Raw genomic sequence first — 8818 nt, 5'->3', positions numbered from 1 at the left:
TCCGCTAGCCAGGCGGCAACACAGGTCAGCCGACCGGGTGGCGACGTGAGCAGGTGGGCGCACATGTCCTTATTTCTTTTTCAAGTTTTTTAGCCGGCTCCCCACCTTTTTAATATCTCCAGCAAGGAGATAATTGCACCAGTACTCCTGGAAGTTGGCGGCGAGGTCCAACATGGTCCTGGAAGTTGAGAAGTGCTTCAATACGATCCCGGTACATGGAAATACGTAGTCAATACGGTCCTGATACTTGGAACGACAGTCCTGGCTCTACACGTCGCATACGTATCACGTATTTCCTCTCTGACACGTCAGCACGTGATTCCCCCTTCCCCTTCGCCTCGACTGCTCCGTGCTCCTGCCTTCCCCTCCCCTCCCCGCTTCCTCCTCACCTCAACCAGCCACGCCGCACACTCAACCCTGCCGCGGGCGCCGGTTTCGTCACCGGCGTGGTACCTGCCGTCTCTCTGTAGTTTGTACTACGCGTCTACGCCGATGCCATGCCCACCTCTGGCCACTTACTTTTCGAGATGGTCTTCTTGTTTTAACCATGGTGCACATTTTCTACTACTACTACTACTGTCTGAATCCTGAGATGATTTTTCTTGCGATCGGCGTGTGTGCATGCAGGTGGTCAGCGATCGCGACGCACCTACCCAAGCGCACCGACAACGAGATCAAGAACTACTGGAACACGCACCTAAAGAAGCGGCTGGCCAAAATGGGCATCGACCCGGTCACGCACAAGCCGCGCTCCGACGTGCCCGGCGGCGCCGAGAGTGCGGCCGGCGCGCAGCACGCCAAGGCGGCGGCGCACCTCAGCCACACGGCGCAGTGGGAGAGCGCGCGGCTCGAGGCCGAGGCGCGCCTCGTGCGCTAGGCCAAGCTGCGCGCGCTCGCCGCGTCCGTCTCCTCCTCGGTGCAGTACCTGCCGGCGGCCCACGCCGCGCCCAGCCTTGACTCGCCGACCTCCACGCTGAGCTTCTCGGACAGCGCCGCATTCGCGTCGGTGCTGGAGGCGCACAGCGCCGCGGCCGCCGCGCGCGCCGCCATGCAGCCCATGCAGGCATACGAGGAGGCGTGCAAGGATCAGAACTGGGGCGACGCCGACGCCGCCGGTGCGGGCTTCGTCGAGGCGGGCTTCACCGGGCTGCTTCTTGACGGATCGTTGAGCCAGGACACAAGGCCGGCGGCGAGGGACGACGCAGCCGAGGCGGGCGACCAAGAGCACGAGACGGAGGAGGAGAAGAACTACTGGAACAGTATACTCAACCTGGTCAACTCGTCTGCGTCAGTGGTGGTGCCCGCCGACGAGGCGTACTCGCCGGTGCCAGAGTTCTGAGTGGTATTGGTGGCGACCTCTGCACATGCCTTGCCGGTGGCGACCGCATACGACGGCGAGGGGCAAGGAGAGGAGCATGCGGCCACCGCGCCGGAGACGAAACCGGGGGCCCGCGGCAGGGTTGAGGGTGCGGCGCGGCTGGTTGAGGTGAGGAGGAAGCGGGAAGGGGAGGGGAAGGCAGGAGCACGGAGCAGTCGAGGCGAAGGGGAAGGGGCATCACGTGCTGACGTGTCAGAGAGGAAATACATGATACGTATGCGACCTGTAGAGCCAGGACTATCATTCCAAGTATCAGGACCGTATTGACTACGTATTTCCATGTACCAGGACCGTATTGAAGCACTTCTCAACTTCCAGGACCATGTTGGACCTCGCCGCGAACTTCCAGGACTACTGGTGCAATTATCTCCTCCAGCAAGCCTCCCATTGCACCCTTTTCTAAGACAACTGACTCGCCTTTGTTTTTTGGTTTTGCTTCAGATAGCTGGCCCGAGAGCACGCGGGGTGCAGACAGCGCAAGGCGGCACGGGCGCGATCCAGCCACAGAGTGGCAGCCAGTGCCGGAGTGCGCGGGAAGGAGCCAGCCGGGCCAGCGCGGCGGTACGAGGCGGAACCAAAGATGGCGCGGGCCGGCTGCGGCAGGCGGGGAGCATCGGCGACGCGGGGGCGGTCGGGGGTGCGGAACGGAACGGGGAGTACCCGGCCAAGGTGCAGGTGGAGTGGGCGGAGCCGACGCGTGCAACGCAGGCGTGGTGTGGGAGTGAGGTGGAGCAAAGAAGCGCGGCTGAGCGGGCGGGGGCACGCGCGGAGGCAGCCGAGCGGCGCATGGCAGAGCGGGCCGCAGCACTGTGGCACAAATGGAGTGGAGCCGTTGGGCGGCCGGGCCGCGCATGGAGGTGGCCGTGGCAGAGGCACGCAGTGGAGAGGAACGGGGTGTTTCGACGTGGTTGCTGGTTGGAGCAATGCGCAAGGAGCAGCGGTTCGGGCGCGAGGGCGTGCGAGAGCCGGAGCCGAGCAGGGCCGGAAGTGACGAGGTGCACGGACGTGCGGTGAGGCGGCGCAGCTACGCGGAGGCAGAGCCGGCGCAACATGCGGGCGCGGATGCACAGTGAGGCGGCGCCAACAGCTCATGGGAACGCGGTGCATAGGGGCGGAGCCGGTGACGGGCGACGGGGAGCCCCAACCGACCGCAGGGCCGGCCAGCACGAGAGCCGACGGGGATGGGGAGGCGGAGTCCGCGATGAACGTGGGGTGGCATAGATGGGTAGGTGCACGCGGCGAGGAGGTCCAGGGCGGAAGCCATGAAGGAGCAGTCGACACGAGACAAAGCCGGCATGCGCACGAACCAACAGCTATCAGGAGTGGCGAGTGGAGACGGCCGGGTGCATGTGTCCACGAGAGGGAACGGCGACAGTGGACCACTAAGAGCATCTCGAACAGCCGCGCTTCGTGTCGCGCCCAAAAAATTTGTTTGCCGCGCGCCCATCGCCTGGTTTGGCGCGTCGCGCAGCGCTGGCTCCAGCAGCCGTGCTAAAATGCAGCGCGCGCCGCGCTCCAGCAGCGCGCAAATATATAGCATTTGGACACAAAATAAAAGTTGGAATTTTTTTCACCTTGGGGGCATTTCGTCGAACACGTGGTGCGCGTCGGCCGCCGGCTCAACGAGTGAGCTCGCCGGCGCTTCGGTAGACGTCGCGCCGCTCCGCCGCCCTGCAAGCTTCTTCTTCGCCTTCAAGCTGCCGGAGCCGTCCGCCGCCTTCTTCTTCGCGGATGTTTTTTGCTTTCTTCGACCCCGCCGCATTGGGGAGCTTCGACGGTGCAGCGGCGGCACGGGACGGCGCCGGCGCGACGCCACCCGTCGGCGTGGTCATCCGCGGCGGCAACAAAAGGCTGAGCGCGAGGCCGACGGTCGGCGGAGCTCCGACGCTGGCGGCGGCTGCGCCAGCGCTCGCCGCGCTAGGGTTTTCGGCGGCGGGGGGGTCGCGGCTGTACAACGGGGTGAGTGGGGTGCCGGTGTGTGCGTCCATGGTGGCAGGGGCGCTGGCGCCGACGCGCGAGGTGCGAAGGAGGAAGAAAGGAGAGAGTTCGCGCGTGCGCTCGAGTCTGCCGCGCGCGCAAGTGAGCTGCCCAAATTACCAGCGCGGGATAAGGCGATGGAGAGCGTGCCCAACTTGTTTTAGCGCGCGCGCGGTTTTTGCGCGCCCGCTGGAGCATCCCGCCACGTCGCGTGCGCGCTAAAAATGCATCTTTTTGGGCGCGGCGCTTGTTTTGCGCTGCTGTTGGAGATGCTCTAACGCGTAGCTCACAAGCAAGCAGCTGGATACATGGATGGCTCAAGGTCCTATGCAAGTACACATGCACAGAAGAATGCCTAGCTTAGAGCATCTCCAACAGCCGCGCTTCGCGTCGCGCCCAAAAAATGTGTTTGCCGCGCGCGCTTCGGCTGGTTTAGCGCGGGGATAGGCGCTGGCTCCAACAGCCGCGCTATAATGCAGCGCGCACGTCGCTCCAGCAGTGCCCAAAAATGCAGCGCGCGCAGCACGCACAAACCACATATACACCACATATACATTTCAAAAAATAGGAGCAAAAACGATCAAACAAAAAAAATAAATCAACAATAAATAGTCATTACAACTCAAACAAATAGTTTATCCTTCAGTACAACAAATAATGCAATAACACAACCAATAGTTCATGAACAATACAATACAAATAATGCAATAAACTTGCTCGGATGGGGGAGCGAGCGCGCGAGAGCGGAGGAGCGAGCGCGGGAGAATCACGCGCGCGGGAGCCGGCGCAGCAAATAAGGGGCGCGGGATTGCGTTTCGGCCAGCGCGCTGAACTGGAAATGGCGCGCGCCATTTTTGCGTGCCCGCCGCGTTGCGCGCGCGCTAAAACTGCCTTTTTTACGGCGCAGCGCTTGTATAGCGCGCCTTTTGGAGATGCTCTTAGCTACGGAAAGAGGAGATGGCTCTCCAGCAGGCGCGTGTGTGGAACTGACAGCAACCGACGCGGGCGGCTATGAGGGGTGGATACCAGCCGTAGCTAGGCCAGGACATACTGGCGACTGGATAGATGCGCGCGTGGACGAGCGGGCAAAGGCACGGCCTGAGCGCGAGGCCTGAGCCGGGCGAAGCGAACGGAGCCCATGGCGAAACAAGGCGGTGTCCATGTGGAAAGTGTAGTCGCTGCTTAGTGACGGGCGATAGCCACTGCAGCTTGGCGCACCCGCGACGCTTGGTGGCTGACGCGCGTCTGACTGCGAAGACAAGCGTGTCAGACAGCTTCAGCCTGAGCTGAATGGGCGATGATGCGGTTGTCACGCTTGAGGATGGCGGCGATGGGGAGCGGAATGAAGGCGGACGACAAGAATGCATGTTTTCGCATGGTCGTGTCGGAGGCTTGTTGATGTCGAGCCCCCGAGCGAGGCCGAAGAGATGGAGACAATCTTTGAGAAGCTGACGCGCATCTGGGGAGGAGCGTGCTCTGAGGACGGGCGCGTCAGACGTGCGCGTTGGCAGCGTGGTGATGTGGTTGGTCGACGGGTGACGGGCGTGTCGAGGTTGAGCACAACCAGAGCCGTACGAGTACGCGCAGTATGCTCACGTCGCTGCCATCGGTGATGGCGAGGAGAGGCGCGCGCGAGCGCGCCGGCGCTGGGCGCGAGCGGAGGGACGCGGGAGGGGCCACGGGGACCGGTTCCGCGGTGGTGGGGAAGATGGTCCCGCCCGGACCGTGATTCTAGCGGCAGCTTGCCCCATGGTGGGTGCCAACTGTCGTCGTTTTCTTACAACAGATGCCAGGGGGTGGTTAATCGAGGTGCAAGGCTGTCGTGGAAGATCTGGGATGGAAGGCGGTAGTAGCACGCGGTGGTTTACCCAGGTTCGGGGCTCTCCGGAGAGATAACACTCCTACTCCTACATGTCTCTATATGAGGTGTATTTGTATACGAAGTTCCTCCTGGAGCTATATGGGAGAGGAGAGCCATGGCTTCTTGCCTCATACGTGAGAGAGTGGGATGGGGATGAGAGCCTGTGAGGGTAACCTCCCTCCATGGGTGAGCATGTGGCCTCTTATATATGCATGAGTGTCTGGCTTGGGATGTAAGCGACAGTGGGTAGCTTACATGCCAAGATTCTTGAGATGTAAGCTACAATGGATAGCATACATGCCAAGCTATATGCACCTTGTGAACTAGGCTATGCTTGTCCCTTGGGGCGCTTTATAAATCAACACCCAGGGAACAAGTTACACTGTAGGTGATACCGCCTCACGTGTTTATAGAGCACTACTACTCGTCAGCAGTGCACCACCGTGGGGTATGGTCGTCTCGTTCGTGCGTGTCCGATGGAACGTTGTAGTCGGCTGTAGGCAGCCGGCTGGCTAGAGTAGCCGGACACGGGTGTAAGTCGAAGCAGCCGGCCCGAGCAGGTGGGCACCCCGTCCGACTCGTTGTCTTTGGGGTACCCGGGGTTCATCCCCCCCGACATTGTTCCTTAGATTTCTCCCGTTTGGTAGAGTGGACTTCTCGAATTCCACTAGCATATCTTCATGTTGAAGTAGTACTTCGTCTTCATCTGAGGTGGCTTCCATTGTTTCTTCTTGTTCATTGTTCTCCTCCTCATCGATGGACGAAATATAGGGATAGATGTTCCCAAAGATATTTGGGTCTGCAATATAATGGGAGATGTAGCTCTCTCCATCCTAATCTTGAGATGACATGTTCTCAGGCTTGCCAGAAAATAGCTCGAAACGAGGGCAAAGGAAAATCTCGTGATGTGATAGTCAAAACAACCAGGAATATATATAATGATTTTTTCAGGACCAGAATACGTGTTCGGGAAGAAGTCGGAGCCGGGTAGGCGCACGAGGGCCCACAAGCTATCGTGTCGTGGCCTCGGGGGTCACGGCCTAATGGCTTGTGCCTCTCTCGTAGGTCCCCTCTACTCCTTTTTATTTTTATAATTTTCCTAAAATACCAAAACCTATAGAAATTATTATTTTATAATTTTTGGATTCAGTTTACTTACCGTACCACGTACCTACGCTTTTTCAGGTTTGTGGGGTGTTCGGAAGACTTCCTTTATGTGTTGTTCCGGTGTTATGACTTGGATAATATTAGTCTCCTCATTAACGGGTGCACCTGAAATATAATGTTTGATTCTTTGACCATTCACCACTCTCGGGTTTTTACCTTCGAAGTTATTATTTTTTTGGCACCGGAGCGACAAACCTCCTCGGCAACATAGGGCCCTTCCCATTTGGAGAGGAGTTTGTGTGCAAAAAATCTGAAATGACAGTTCTACAAAAGCACTAGTTCTCCTGCATTTAGTTCTCGTTTTTCAATTCTCTTGTCATGCCATATTTTAACTTTCTCTTTAAATAACCTAGCATTTTCATAATCTTGCGTACTCCATTCATCTAATGAGCTAATACCAAACAACATTTTTCAACGGCAAGTTTGAAATCATAATTAAGTTCTTTAATTGTCCAATATGCTTTATGCTCTATCTTAAGAGGTAAATGACAAGCTTTTCCATAGACCATTTTATATGGGGACATCCCCATGGAATTCTTATAAGGAGTCCTATAATCCCATAAAGCATCATCACGTTTCTTACACCAATTCTGTCTCGACCTATTGATAGTATTTTGCAAGATTTTTTTTCATGATTACTCAGTTCAACATGTCCACTAGACTGAGGATGATAAGGTGATGCAATCCTATGGTTAACATCATATTTAGCTAGAAGTTTATGAAAAGCACCATGAATAAAATGTGAACCACAATCAGTAATTAAGTATCTAGGGGCACCAAACCTCGGAAATATAATATCTTTAAGCATTTTAATAGAAGTGTTATGATCATCACTACTAGTTGGAATATCTTCTACCCATTTAGTAACGTAATCAACATCAACTAGAATATGAGTATGTCCATTCGAGGAAGGAAAAGGTCCCATAAAGTTAAAAAGCCAAACATCAAATGGTTCAATAGCTAGTGAGTAATTCATAGGCATTTCCCGACGTTTACCAATATTACCAATTCTTTGGCGTTCATCACAAGAAAAGATGAACTTATGAGCATCTTTAAAAGGAGTAGGCCGATAAAAACTAGATTGTAATACCTTGTGTGTCGTTTTATCACCAACGTGATGTCCTCCATAAGCTTCAGAATGGCATTTCCTTAGGATTTGTTCATTTTCATGCTCAGGTATACAACGTCTAATAACACCATCTACCCCTTCTTTTTAAATATGTGGGTCCTCCCAAAAGTAGTGTCGCAATTAAATCATGGAAGATTTTTTTTCTTTTGTGGATAGGTGAAACTAGGTGGAATATATTTAGCAACAATGTAATTATCATAATCCGCATACCAAGGAGTACTACGTGAATTGTTTATAACCGCAAGTTGCGCATGAGGGAAATTATCATTAATCGGTAGTGGATCATCAAGAACATTTTCCATCCTAGTCAAGTTATCTCCTACCGTGTTATCGACTCCTTTTCTATCAACGATATGCAAGTCAAACTCTTGGAGTAGTAACACCCATCTAATAAGTCTAGGTTTAGCATCTTTATTTCCCATAAGGTACTTAATAGCAGCATGATTAGTGTGAATAATTACTTTAGAATCAACAATGTAAGGTTTAAACTTATCACATGCAAACACAACTCGTAAAAAATAATTTTCAGTAGTACCAAAATTCCTTTGAGCAGTGTCTAGGGTCTTAGTAGCATAATGAATAACATCCACTTTCTTGTCTACTCTTTGCCCAAGAACAACGCCAATCGTATAATCACTAGCATCGCACATAATTTCAAAGGGTAGGTTCCAATCAAGTGGTTGAACAAATGGTGCAGAAATTAAGGCTTTCTTAAGTATTTAGAAGGCTTCTACACAATCATCATCAAAAATAAAACAAACATCTTTTTGTAGAAGATTAGTTCATGGCCTAGAAATCTTTGAGAAATCTTCAATGAACCGCCTATAGAAACCAGCATGACCAAGGAAATTTATTATACCTTTGATGTCTTTTGGAAAATGCATTTTCTCTATTTCACCAACTTTTGCTTTATCCACCTCAATAACTCGTTCGGATATTTTATGCCCAAGCAATATACCTTCATTCACGATAAAGTGGCACTTCTCCCAATTCAAGACAAGATTGGTTTCTTCGCATCTCTGCAAAACTCGATCAAGGTTGTTCAAGCAATCATCAAAGGAAGTCCCATAAACAAAAAAATCATCCATGAAGACCTCAACAATCTTTTCACGAAAGTCAAAGAATATAGCAGTCATACATCTTTCGAAGGTAGCAGATGCATTACATAGACCAAAAGGCATACGTCTATAAGCATAAGTTCCAAAAGGGCATGTAAAGGTAGTTTTCTGTTTGTCCTCTTTTGACACACATATTTGACAAAATCTAGAGTAACCATCAAGAAAGCAAAAGTGTGTTTGCTTAGATA

At 53.4% G+C, this 8818-nt stretch overlaps 1 pseudogene; it reads left to right on the top strand.

Moving 5' to 3' along the window:
* The first annotated feature begins 547 nt into the window (after positions 1-547).
* Positions 548-1339, top strand: LOC123450550 (annotated as a pseudogene).
* Positions 1340-8818: the final 7479 nt, after the last annotated feature.

This window comes from Hordeum vulgare, chromosome 4H, assembly GCF_904849725.1.
Source record: "Hordeum vulgare subsp. vulgare chromosome 4H, MorexV3_pseudomolecules_assembly, whole genome shotgun sequence".
Taxonomy (NCBI): Eukaryota; Viridiplantae; Streptophyta; class Magnoliopsida; order Poales; family Poaceae; genus Hordeum; species Hordeum vulgare.
Note: the sequence above shows the minus strand (reverse complement) of the source record. Positions and strands in the feature narration are given on the sequence as shown.